This window comes from Arvicola amphibius, chromosome 12 (assembly GCF_903992535.2).
Source record: "Arvicola amphibius chromosome 12, mArvAmp1.2, whole genome shotgun sequence".
Classification (NCBI taxonomy): Eukaryota; Metazoa; Chordata; class Mammalia; order Rodentia; family Cricetidae; genus Arvicola; species Arvicola amphibius.
Window position 1 is genome coordinate 148620849 of NC_052058.2, and position 11870 is coordinate 148632718.

The 11870-nt window shown below is 40.1% G+C and overlaps 1 pseudogene; it reads right to left on the reverse strand.

Annotated features, from left to right (window-relative positions):
• Positions 1-355: 355 nt before the first annotated feature.
• On the reverse strand, positions 356-887 carry LOC119802492 (annotated as a pseudogene).
• Between the last annotated feature and the right edge of the window lie 10983 nt (positions 888-11870).

Below are 11870 nucleotides of genomic sequence, written 5' to 3' on the forward strand. Positions count from 1 at the left end.
CTCTCTCCCTCTCCCTCTCTCTCTCTCTCTCTCTCTCTCTCTCTCTCTTTCTCTTTCTCTCTCTCTCTCTGTCTCTCTTTCTCTCGCCCACTCACACTCACTTTTTCAGTCACTCAAAAACAGGGATGGCTTTATGGACTGTTTTAACAAGAAAAGTTATATTCTGAGTTATTGGAAGGGAAGACATAAGGAACATAAATCACTATCAAAGAACCAGTGACTATGATGTCCAAAGCAGGAGAAAATGGGTGTCTTGGTCCCAGTGAACAGCAGATGTACCTTCTCCTGTTTCTTTGTTCTATGTGGGCCTTGAAATTAGATGATATCTGCTCACAGTGATGAAAGAGAACTTTCATTACTCAGCTCCCTTCAGGACCCCAAACACTTTATTGCCAGCTGTCGTTCTGAGGAGACCTGCATTCAAATAGCCAGTGAAGAAGACACCAGGCTGACCATCAATGCTTTCCAAGTTGTATTCATATCCACTTGACTTTCATAGATCTTGCCCATGCTAAATCTATTGAAAAGCCTATGAGACAGCAGCAAGCCAGTATAATATGCTGCAGCAGAATATGTCAAGCAACTTTTTTAGCATAATTTCTACAATATGATGCAGCAGAATTTGTCGAGAACTCTCTTAACATAATTTCGTAGTTTATGTGCATATATTGACAGGCTATCATATCCCTTTCTATGTGGGCACATACAGTCTAACAGATATGTCTTTTAATTGCATCCTGTGTTTTCTTGTGATATACTTATGTTTTGTCCTGGATCATCAATCATTTTGAAGCCTAGTAGTTGGTTTTACCCCTTCATCACCTTCTTAATTTTATTTGGGATCTCTTAAGGTAGACTTTATTCTTGACAACTTTTATAAACACCATCTTGCAGGAAAGAATCCTGCAATTACAGCCCCACACAGACCTGCAGGCCTGGTAGTGCTAGGAGGCAAATGCTTACGGTCTATTTTCAGAATGATGAGCAACAGTCTGTATATTCTATGTGGGGTGGTGATTCCATACCATCTCCAGCAAAACTCAGCTCCTACCTTCTTACCTGCAGTAAATAAAACAAGATCCAGCTCACTAAGACATCACCAAATCCTCTTAGATTACCCGTTTGCCTCTGTCAAAGGAGTCTTAAAAATTATATTAAAAGTTTCTTCAGAAAATGATATTATATACAACCCTGGTTTCTGATATGCATACTGATACAGGCTGCAGAGATACCGTTTGGATATCAAGACCAGCTCCAGATATGTCATGCCTATTTCCTGTGTTGTGTGCACCGGCTGAGGCAACTTATGTGATGAGGAACATGAACATGGGTGACACATCTTTGTATATCTAGCAATTCTGCACAAATCATTCGAACTCTGTATTTTCCTACTTTAGAAACAATGCCATAAAACAAGATGTCAATGATGCCCTCATAAAAATAGTACTCAGTCTTCTCTCCACTTAAAAACAAAATTAAGACAGTGTTGAATGTTTATTAGGATTCATTGACAAAGTATTCGCATTGATATTGATCAATATCAGAATTGTGAGTGGAATGAGGATCCACTGGGAAGAGTGTTATTTATTTCGCATTGAGATAGGTAAAATATTAGCATAAAACCACATGTCAACCAGCATCTTTAAAGAACCATTTTATTTTACTGAAAGTATTGCCTATTCTTATGGCAGACAGAGCAAAATAGTGTGTTATCATCTTGTGTTGGGAGCAGTGAGACCCCAGATCCTGGATTTCTTGTAATCCCCTGATCTGAGTGCCTACAGCTGCTCTGAGTACGAGACCTTCAGGAGTTCCTGATGGCAGGAGAGTGGTTTCTGGTGGGTTTGGCTGGGGTGTGGCTATCTCTATATAATCTGCCCCTGAACACAATAAAGGGGGTATTCTTGGGGAATTCAAGGATGACCCGTGTCTCTGTCTCTCTGTCTGTGTGTGTCTTTGTATTTTAACCTCCAGCCCCCTTGCTCAAAGCTTGGTAACAGAGTTCAAGCGCACAGAGCACAGACACAGGGGCACGGTTTTCGTCGATCTGTGTCAATAAAAGCAGAATATAAGAATAGTATACTGAGCGCTTTTCAGAGGGCTATCTGGGACTAATTGGAAATTTGATTCCTTGGACTTGCTACTTGACTTTAAGTCAATGACCTGGAATTTTTGTTTTGCATCTTCCCGAATTTGACTTTTTGGAGCTGTAAGATGAGTGAATTTTGTGAAACAGAGAAAAAGTCCAGGAATAAGAAAGAGGAACTCAAAAGTGACAATTTGCATAGCTGGACACAGACAAGGAGATTAAGAAGACAGATGGTGAACTTGTTAGTTTCTCACTAGAATCTTGGGAAATCCACTTTAAATGCCCAAACTTCATAAGGAACAAAACAGATTGAGGCAGGCAAATAGCCCAAATGCTTACATGGAGACTTTGTCCATGTGCACATTGAGCAACATGACATGTCACCCTGCTTTACAAGCAAGTTTCTTGATGTCATGAGCTAAGCTGGACAACTCCAGTGGGCTGTTTCATACCCCAAAAGTCATATGCTGACATCTTGACCTCCATGCAATTTAGAGTGTACCTAGATGTGGCCACGGTGTCTTTACAGAGATGATAATGTTACCATGACACCGTTATAACACTTTCTGCTTCAATCTTACTGACGTCCTCATGACAAGAATAAATTTGGACATGGGGTGACAAAGAGAAAAATGGTCTGAAGACAGGGATAAGAAGATGATCCTCTACATGCCAAGTGCAAGAAAAGAGAGAGTTCTGACACTAAATCAGCCCTGGACTCAGGCATCTAGTCTCTGGAACTGTGGGGAAATAAGTTCATGCTAGGTAAGCTTGCAGTTGGAGGTATTTCATTCTGATGGTGCTAGCAAGGGAATGTAGCACCTGTGTGTCAGGATGACCCATAGAATCAGCCATGGGGTAAGATCAACAGAGGGGAAGGCAAACCTTTCTCCATGACACCCTGGCAGTCTGACTTCATTTCTTCTTAACCTCGGTGTGAAAATGCACTTAGGTTAGCGCCACTCTTGGGTCAAGTATATCTATGCATGCCCCTCAGAAACCATAGTGTGCCTATACTTAACCCTCACCAGGGGCGGTAGTCTGTGTCCTAGGCTCTGTTCCATCCTCTGTTGGCATATCCTTTCCAGATGTTCATTTTTCCATTGTGTCGTTTGACTTTCCCCTTCTGGGTCTGATCTTCAAGGCTTGTTGTCAAGGAATGTTGATTTACTCTTAGGGCCTGGTATATGGGCAGGGTGGACCGATTGCTAAACGGTGCCTGTCTAAGATATTCACCATGATTTTACATCAGGACCCTCTGTGTATGTGGCAACGCCTCTGAGTTTGCAGTTTCCTGCAAACATTGGAAAGGATGGGCAGTCGTTTAAAATAGGCATGGAGCAAAAAGCTGTGGTGTAAAAATAATAGCCATCCTAAATATAAAAACAGAAGAAAATCACGTTCCAGCTCTACAGCAATTTAGTTATTCAGTTTTGTGTCTTCACTATATAAATACTTTAAAATTGCAATCATGCAATAGAAAAGATTTTGTGCTTGCTTTTCTCATATTGCAGTGAAGATACTGTTTTCTGCTGCTGTGTAATCTTAATTGTTATTTTCAGTCTCTACATAACTATCTTAGTCTATTTTGCCCTGCTGTGACAGACACTCACAAGCTGAGTAATTCATGAAGAACAGAAGTTGCTTTGTTTGTTTTCCTAATTGGAGAGGCTGGGAAGCCCAAGGCAAGGTCCAGGGTCTTCTACCTGGTGGGAACCTTTCCCTTCTGCCCTTTCAACCCAGACCAAAATCATGAAGCAAGGAAGAAGCAAGGGAGCTGGTGAGGAGAGAGAATCAGAGACAGAGACAGATAGAGACAGGCACAGAGAGACGAGAGACAAAGATACAGAGACAGACTGAGACAGAGAGAAGAAACCAGCCGCTGGTAGCTAATTCATTACTCTGTCCTGTAGTTAAAGCATTGATCTTGAGACAGCACTCTCATGGTCTAATCAGTTTCTAATGATCCCTTTCAACAACGTTACATTGCACACAACCCTACAATGTATGAGCTGTAGAAATTCCCCAAGCACGGCCATAACAAGACATCTAAATGGATGCTTTAAGTTTCTCTGGTTATTTTAATTTTTTTAATTCTCCTGCATAATGCTGAAGTGAACGTATTTCTTCTTTTTTTAAAATGATGTTTTCGTAAGGAAATTTCCCAGGAAAAAAAAAAGAACTGATCATTTTTATGATTTCTAGCGTGAATTGGATTTTGAAAAAGTGGTAACAACAGGGGCCACTAATGTAGTGCAGGGACACATTTGGTTTCTTTCAACTTCATCATAAACTGGTGTCATCATTATTTTATCTTTTTTTTATTAAAAGTGGAATGTGACCTTCATTTTGTTTTGATAGTAATTCCCTGATCAAAATGTTCAGTATCAGGCTGACTTAAGTCTGAATTTATCTTCATATTAACAGACTAAGTAGTGGCAGGAAGGAATGAATATTCATAACTCATTGTCTGTCAGGTAATTTACTGGGGGTTTCACTTTTCTACATTTTAATCCTCACAGTAACATCTCACCTAAAACCCTCTTTGCTTATGAAATGTGGCCAGTCTCACCAGTCTTGCAGGCACATGAGGTGAATTACAAATCAGAGTCCCCTCAGCAACAAATTCACTGGTACTATTGGGCAGGTTTCTAGATCATAGGCATTGGTCCTGATATGCAAAGCAGGCCATCAGACATATGGTTGGTTGGGATTCTCTAGGACAGACCAATATAATAAATATATATTGCAAGGGAGTATAGGTAGGCTTACATAAGGGCTGGGTAGTCCAAAGTTGCCTACACACAGGAAAAGAGGCGATTGTTACAGCTGCTCTGTCCATATGACTAGATGCACAGATAGTCTCAGTCAGATATGGAAGGCTTGGAGGAATCCTGGAAAGTCCCTGGTCATTAGCCTTACCCTGGAAGATTGAAGAACCTGGGTTTTAATGACAATCAAAAGCAGCAGCAGCAGCAGACCCCAGAAACAGAGAAGATGAACTCACCAGTCAGAAGAAAAAGCAGCTAGCCAAAACCAGACATCTTCACAACTGGGCCGTTGTCCAAAGGCAAGGACACTCTGTAGGGTTTACACCCCCCCCCCCTTTGTTAATCTTTCTAGGAAAAATGGTCACAGGTTTGCCAAGGTCTAGCTGATCCCAGATCCAGTCGAGTTGACAATCAAGATCAGTCCTTGCACTGGGACTGTTTGTCACCGGACAAGGAGTAAACATAATGAATTAGCAGTTAGGACTGCTTCCAGTGCAGTCCTAAATATATTGGATGAACTCATGTACTGGGGCTTAAATTCATGCGAGGCAAAAGCTGGGACTGCTCTGTTGGTAGCTCAGAGTAGTTAGACTCAAAGATCAGATATTCAAGGTTTTAGGAGCCTAGAAGTCTGAAGTTTTATTTAACTACCTTGTTAAATATCACTAAAAGGACAGATTTGCACTTGATATTAGCTTCCCATATCTAGTTCTGAGAAGTAGCTGAGAAGCATGGAAGACAATCTCAGAATCATACCCATATATAGACTCTGTAATATATAGGCTCAGTAGGATTCGGTAGTCTGTGTTATGGGCTGAGGAGACAGCTCAGTAAATAACACATAAGGACCTGAGCTAAGGAAGCAGGGACAGCCACATCCCCAAAGCTCATTGGCAAGCTAATCTAAGTTATTAGGTGTATCCCAGGGCAAAAAGACACTGACTCAATAAAACAATAACAAGCAAACAACAAAATTATATATATATATATTCAAAATATATTTATATATTATATATTTATATATAATATTGTCTTATTGAGGCAGTTTCTAATTGCCCTGGGATAACCCAGATTCTTAGACTATGTATATGTATACAATATACATACACACACACACATATATATACAATATACACCTACACATAGTTATACATACATACATACATACATACATACATGTTGAAAGTATGTGTGTTTCCAGTCCTTTCAGGGTGTCACCACTAAGTATTCACATTGGGATGTAGTGAATCTCACTTCTGTGCCTTTGTGAATGCTTGTCCCAAGTATCTAATTTAAATGAAAGGCTTTTACAGAGGCTTTTTGCTGCTTAACAAACAAACAAACGCCTTTGTAATGTGGTACCTGAAGGCTCTGGAAAACCAGGTAACTGAAACATCCTTGCTTTTTCAACTCTACCTGGAGATCACTACCTGAACTCTGCAAAACCTTCACAGACCTGTACTTTATCAGATTTCGTCAACACATTCACATCTCCATTCCTATGTATGTTAATATCATAATTCTCTCCTGCTGCCACAATCAGAATGTCTGTTCTCATGACAAGACAGAGCTCTGGAAACCTCCTCCCTTTTTAGCCCCCTGGTAATTGTTATATTCACACTTTGGATGAAGAGCCTGTGATAAGGGTTTAATTTGGATTAATAGGATAATTACTATGTGACAAATGAATGCCAAATACTATGAAGACTTGCTTTGTGGGGAGTTCTTGGTTTGACAAAGGTTGACTTTTCAGGTGTGTTGCCTGAATTCTGAACCTAAGAAATATTTCCCAAGTTTCTGATGAAGTTTTGGTTCAAACGTACTGTGCAACCTTGCTGTTTAGATTCACCTCTTTCCCAAGGAATTTTTTTTTTTTGGTCAATCTCAGATTGGCATCTGTGTTGACTTTGTTTGTACCCCCAAGTGCAGCCTTCAGAAAATGAGAGAGACTTTAAAATCTATAAGATGAGCGCACCCTGCCTCTGACAGGTAGTCTGTGTGCAAGAGGGCATCCACCATGCACTGCTGCTGTGATTGTTTCTCATCCTTGTAAACTGTAAGCTCTCTCTACTGTCAGGGCCTTGCATTAATACTCTTGTTGACAATAAGGGCAAGACTTACAGAATACAGAATAATAGCCTTTGAGCTAGCTCCCTCCTTGCAGTAGGTATGATAGACATTTCTTCAGAGCAAGAAAACACAACACACTAAGGCAAGAAATCTGGCAAAGATTCTTGAAGCAATGAGTGTCTGAAATTGACACTTGCCTGGGCAGGAAGAAGGGGGAGGTTGGGAGTGGGCGGGGCTTGTCTCTTAAAGGGGCAGAGTACCCAGGTGACAGGCCAGGCCAGCAGATTACAACCTTCCCTCCTTTCTCTTATAATAAAAACGTGGGGAGTTAGGCATGGCCGGTTGAGAGAATTGGACAGTGAGTTTTCAAGACTGCTTCCTGCTTATTTGTGGGCATCGAAGTCATTCTTGGAAGGCCTGAGAAATCTGGATGCTGGTCACATCCGGGGTAGCCGGTTCTTTTAGTCCCATCCAGGGCTTCAGCCTATCATATATTTGTCTATTTTTCTTTTTTTTTTTCTATCTGTCATAGCTAAATTTTATTTTATTTTTTTTGTTTTTTTTTCTTTTTTTTTTCCCTCATGGTTTATTTTTTTATATTTAAAAATTTCCATCTCCTTCCCTCCTCCTCCCCCCTCCCTCCCCTCCTCCTCCCCCTTCCCTCCCCTCCTTCTCCCCCTTCCCTCCCTTCCCCTCCACCCATACCTCCCCTCCCTCCCTCTCAAGGCCAAGGAGCCATCAGGGTTCCCCACTCTATGCTAAGACCAAGGTCCTCCCAACTCCCCCCAGGTCCAGGAAGGTGATCGACCAAGCTGAGAAGGCTCCCACAGAGCCCGTCCATGCAGAAGAATCAGAGCCCAGAGCCATTGTCCTTTGCTTCTCAGTCAGCCCCCGCTGTTGGCCACATTCAGAGAGACGGGTTTGGTCGCATGATCCATCAGTCCCATTCCAACTGGAGTTGGTGATCTCCCATTAGTTCTGTCCCACCGTCTCCATGAGTGAACGCACCCCTCTCGTTCCTGACTTTCTCCCTCATGTTCTCGCTCCTTCTGCTCCTCATCAGGACCTTGGGAGCTCAGTCCAGTGCTCCAATGTGGGGCTCAGTCACCTTCCCCATCTGTCGCCAGATGGTTGTTCCCTCACGGTCCTGACTTTCTTTCTCATGTTCTCTCTCCTTCTGCTCCTCATCAGGACCTTGGGAGCTCAGTCCGGTGCTATTTTTCTATTGACTCATTTATCAATTAGCTATCACCTATCCTCTCCTTGACCTATTTATTTATCTGTTTTGTACTTAATCTATAAAACATTGATAATTACAATTACTTTTAGAACGTGTTTTTAAGATTATTGAAATCGTTTACTTCTATAAATCCATGACTAATATTCAAGAATGTCATGTGTATAATACAGGGAACCAGAAGTAGACATCTCTATTTTTTGAAAAAGCAAACTTGTCCAAATTACAGCTGCCTGTGGAGTTGGCAAGGGTTTCAGAAAAGACCAGGGGGAAATCTTGTGAAGAGTTTTATCTCTATATGTAGCAGGATATGCAACATGAGATTATAACTCGGAATATTGGCCTTCATAGATCATGCAGGATTCCCACAGAGGCATTTTCATTTGCAGGATAGCGGTCAGTGAAGTGCAAAGGGCTCCAATGCATGGCATGCAGGGTGGGCGTCATGTGTGGTCAATTCTTATGAAAGGTTTATTTTTGTTCTTCTAATCTGGAATAATCCATAATCCACAATGAAGAAAGAAATTCAATTGTAGCGCTGTGGAGTCTGGACGAAGCTGTTAGCAGAAAGGATTTTTCTTATAGTGATCTCTTTTATCAGTTTTTGCATCATCAGCTTCTCATAGGTGAGGTGTAAAAAATAAAGAAAGAATAGAAAGGGAAAGAATGGGGGGGGGGGACACACAAAGAACCTCAAAGAGAAAAGATGAAATGAGCTAAGAACGGAAAGACTGCTAGTAATTATTGACTGCTTACCATAGGAGACACCCATGTCAGACAGTATATGTTAATAACTTTTATATTTCACAGTGACAAGGCACTATTAGTTCCCTTTATAGAAAAGAAATTACATTAATTTAGTTATTTTATAGAATGGATGATTTCATTCTGCAAGTTTGGGGACGAAAATAGGCTTGTTCCTTCCTATCTCCTTCAGAGCTTTCCACACAGTACTGCATACAAAGCAACCTCAGACACAGGTCCCCAGATTAAATGCATGTTATTCCCAAAATTCTCACTGAACGTACTCTCAGTTGTCTGGGCATAAGAAAAGGTTCATTTTGGGATCCTTGCCTTCAAGATGGTATCATCTAGTCCTATAACAGAGCTAGAGGGAACTAACATTGACTCTCTTTATTCTTCTGTCCTTGCTTTCATGTTTGTTGCTTCTGCCAGACACTGCAGCAAGGCCCCATCTCAGGAGCAGAAATTAGGACCTCACCAGACATGAAATCTACTGCCTCCTTGATCTTGATCTCTTCAATCTTTCGAACTGTGAAAACCAGATTTTTGTTCTTATGAATTAACTTGTCCAGGGCATCTTTTGAGAAGAGCCCACATGGACTAAGACATAAAACCTTCCCAATCTATACATTAAAAAAACCTGAAGCATAATTCTGAACTAAAATAAATAACCAACTCTCCCTTTCAGATCTTTTTGCTTTCTAAGGTTATATGCTTTGAGTTATTTGATATTCAACCATTGGCCAACAATATTAAGTATGAAAGGAGACAAACAGTTTGTAAAACTTAAAGTGAACAACATTTGAGGTGATTAGATTTTACTCTGCTCAACTTTGTGTGGTGTGCGAATCATCCATTTTTCTAGTCTGCGGGATTCCTGATAGCTAATTTCTCGATAGCTGTCTTGGAATCAGATGAACTTTCACACCACTTTAGAGCTTGTGTGCAAAGAACTCTGCATCATAGTTTAGTGCTGTTGTCATAACATCTTACTATAGAGGCATTGCCTCAGTCCACATCCATGGTGAAGCATCCATTGATATCCACGGGAAACTTATTCCAGGATTCTTTCAGGTACTGAATTGTGTTACTGCTTAATTCCCTCTAAAACAGTGTGTGTTATTTACATATAATAGTGTACTCCATTATTCATTCATACATAAACTATTTCCATAAGACAGCTATGTAATATAAATATTGTTTATAATTTATCTTTTATGCCTAATTCTTAATTTAAAGTTTATAATAAGTATATGTACATTTTACTCACTTTCTTTCTTTAGTTTCAGGTCTATATTAGGTAGCTTATAATATATTCCCTGTGTACAGTGGTCGCTACTCTATAGAAAAAATATATCTAACTGTTCTATACTTAAGGTTTCCATTGAAATGAATTGCTTTTTTTCCTTAACACATTGGCTGACATTGGGTTCCTGAAGGTGTTTATGACTGTGGTTGCCACAAGCCCTGAGTCAAGCTACTGTTTTGGATCCTAGGAAGAAAGAGAAACACTCTGAAAGTGGAGTGATTGTTGTCTATTCTTGAGATATTTGGAACACTTCATATTATATGTGGTATTGGTCCAGTTTGAAAGCTTCATCTTTATTATATTGAAGCGTTCATGAAAAGATGACAGCCCTGATTCTGAAGACACTAGTTCCTTGGTGACACAAAAATTTGGAGACTCCAAAGTATACTTAGAGCCAGTTTATTCATAACAATATGTAGTGTTGAGGACAGTATATTTCACTTTTACTAAAAAGTCAGGTGTTTCATGAAAAGAGGCAATACCTTGGAGGTACTCATATAGCTATACTATAGAGAGCAACCCCTATACTTTGGGTCAGATCCAACTAGCAGCTGGTTCTGCCACCAACACATCTTCTTACCAGACATGTGTGATTGGATAGAAGCCATTGTTTTGCTTGATGATCATTCCTGCATCTGACATCCAGTCCACTCTTCTCAGTAGTCAGTCACTCATTCTCGCACTCCCCAAATGGACACTGAGTGCCTATTGTGTCACGAAATCTGTTTTGCGGAACGTAGCGCCACGAATCAAGAAGAAAAAGCCAATACAAATTACAAATGACACATTCTGGCGAGGAAAACATTTATTGACATCAGTAAACTATGCACCCTCATTCAGATGCTCATTCATTCAGATTTGACAAACAATGACAAGTGCAGAGGGAGTCTCTCAGATGTTTCCAATCATGTTAGTATGCAAAGTTTGAGGAACTGAATAGAAATTTACAGCTATCTGTCTGGAATATTAAATTGTGTTCACTTTCTCTCTTTTCTACCCTTGTTTATACTCTAAAAATTTGGAAGGTAAAAAGTGTACACACATGGTTAAAGCATCTTTTATTTTAGCATTTGGAAAGAACTATTTGTATTATTTCGTTTTTCAACTTTTTAGTATGTCTCTGGCAAAAATATATCTAGATACATAAATGCACACAGAAATAGAAATAACAAACACAGCTTCATAGGACCCAACTCCACTGGCCTTTGTGCTCACCCATACACACGTGGTATCCACTCACATGTGTGTATGCACGTGCGCACACATATAAGCACACACATTATAAAAATCTTATAAAATATTTTGTTCAAGTAGCATTAATATGTGAGACTTTACTCAGTCCATACCAGTGTTGGGTATGTGTTTCTGAGTGCTTTTTTATTATTGTAAATGGCACTTATATATCAGTCATTGTTGTTAAAATCATGCTGGGAACAAGCCACTACACAGATATGTTAGCTTGAAATATCAATAGTATTTGTATTTGTGGGTCTTCTGTTTGATGCCAACTCTGGTTCCCTGTACAGCTCTTCAGTTCAGTTTCTCCTTATGACTCTAGCCTTGTGGCCATTGCAGTGTGAGGGATATGTCATTTCTATGAAAACAATGACAAGACATTATCTGCTATAACTCATTTCAAGCCTTTATTAA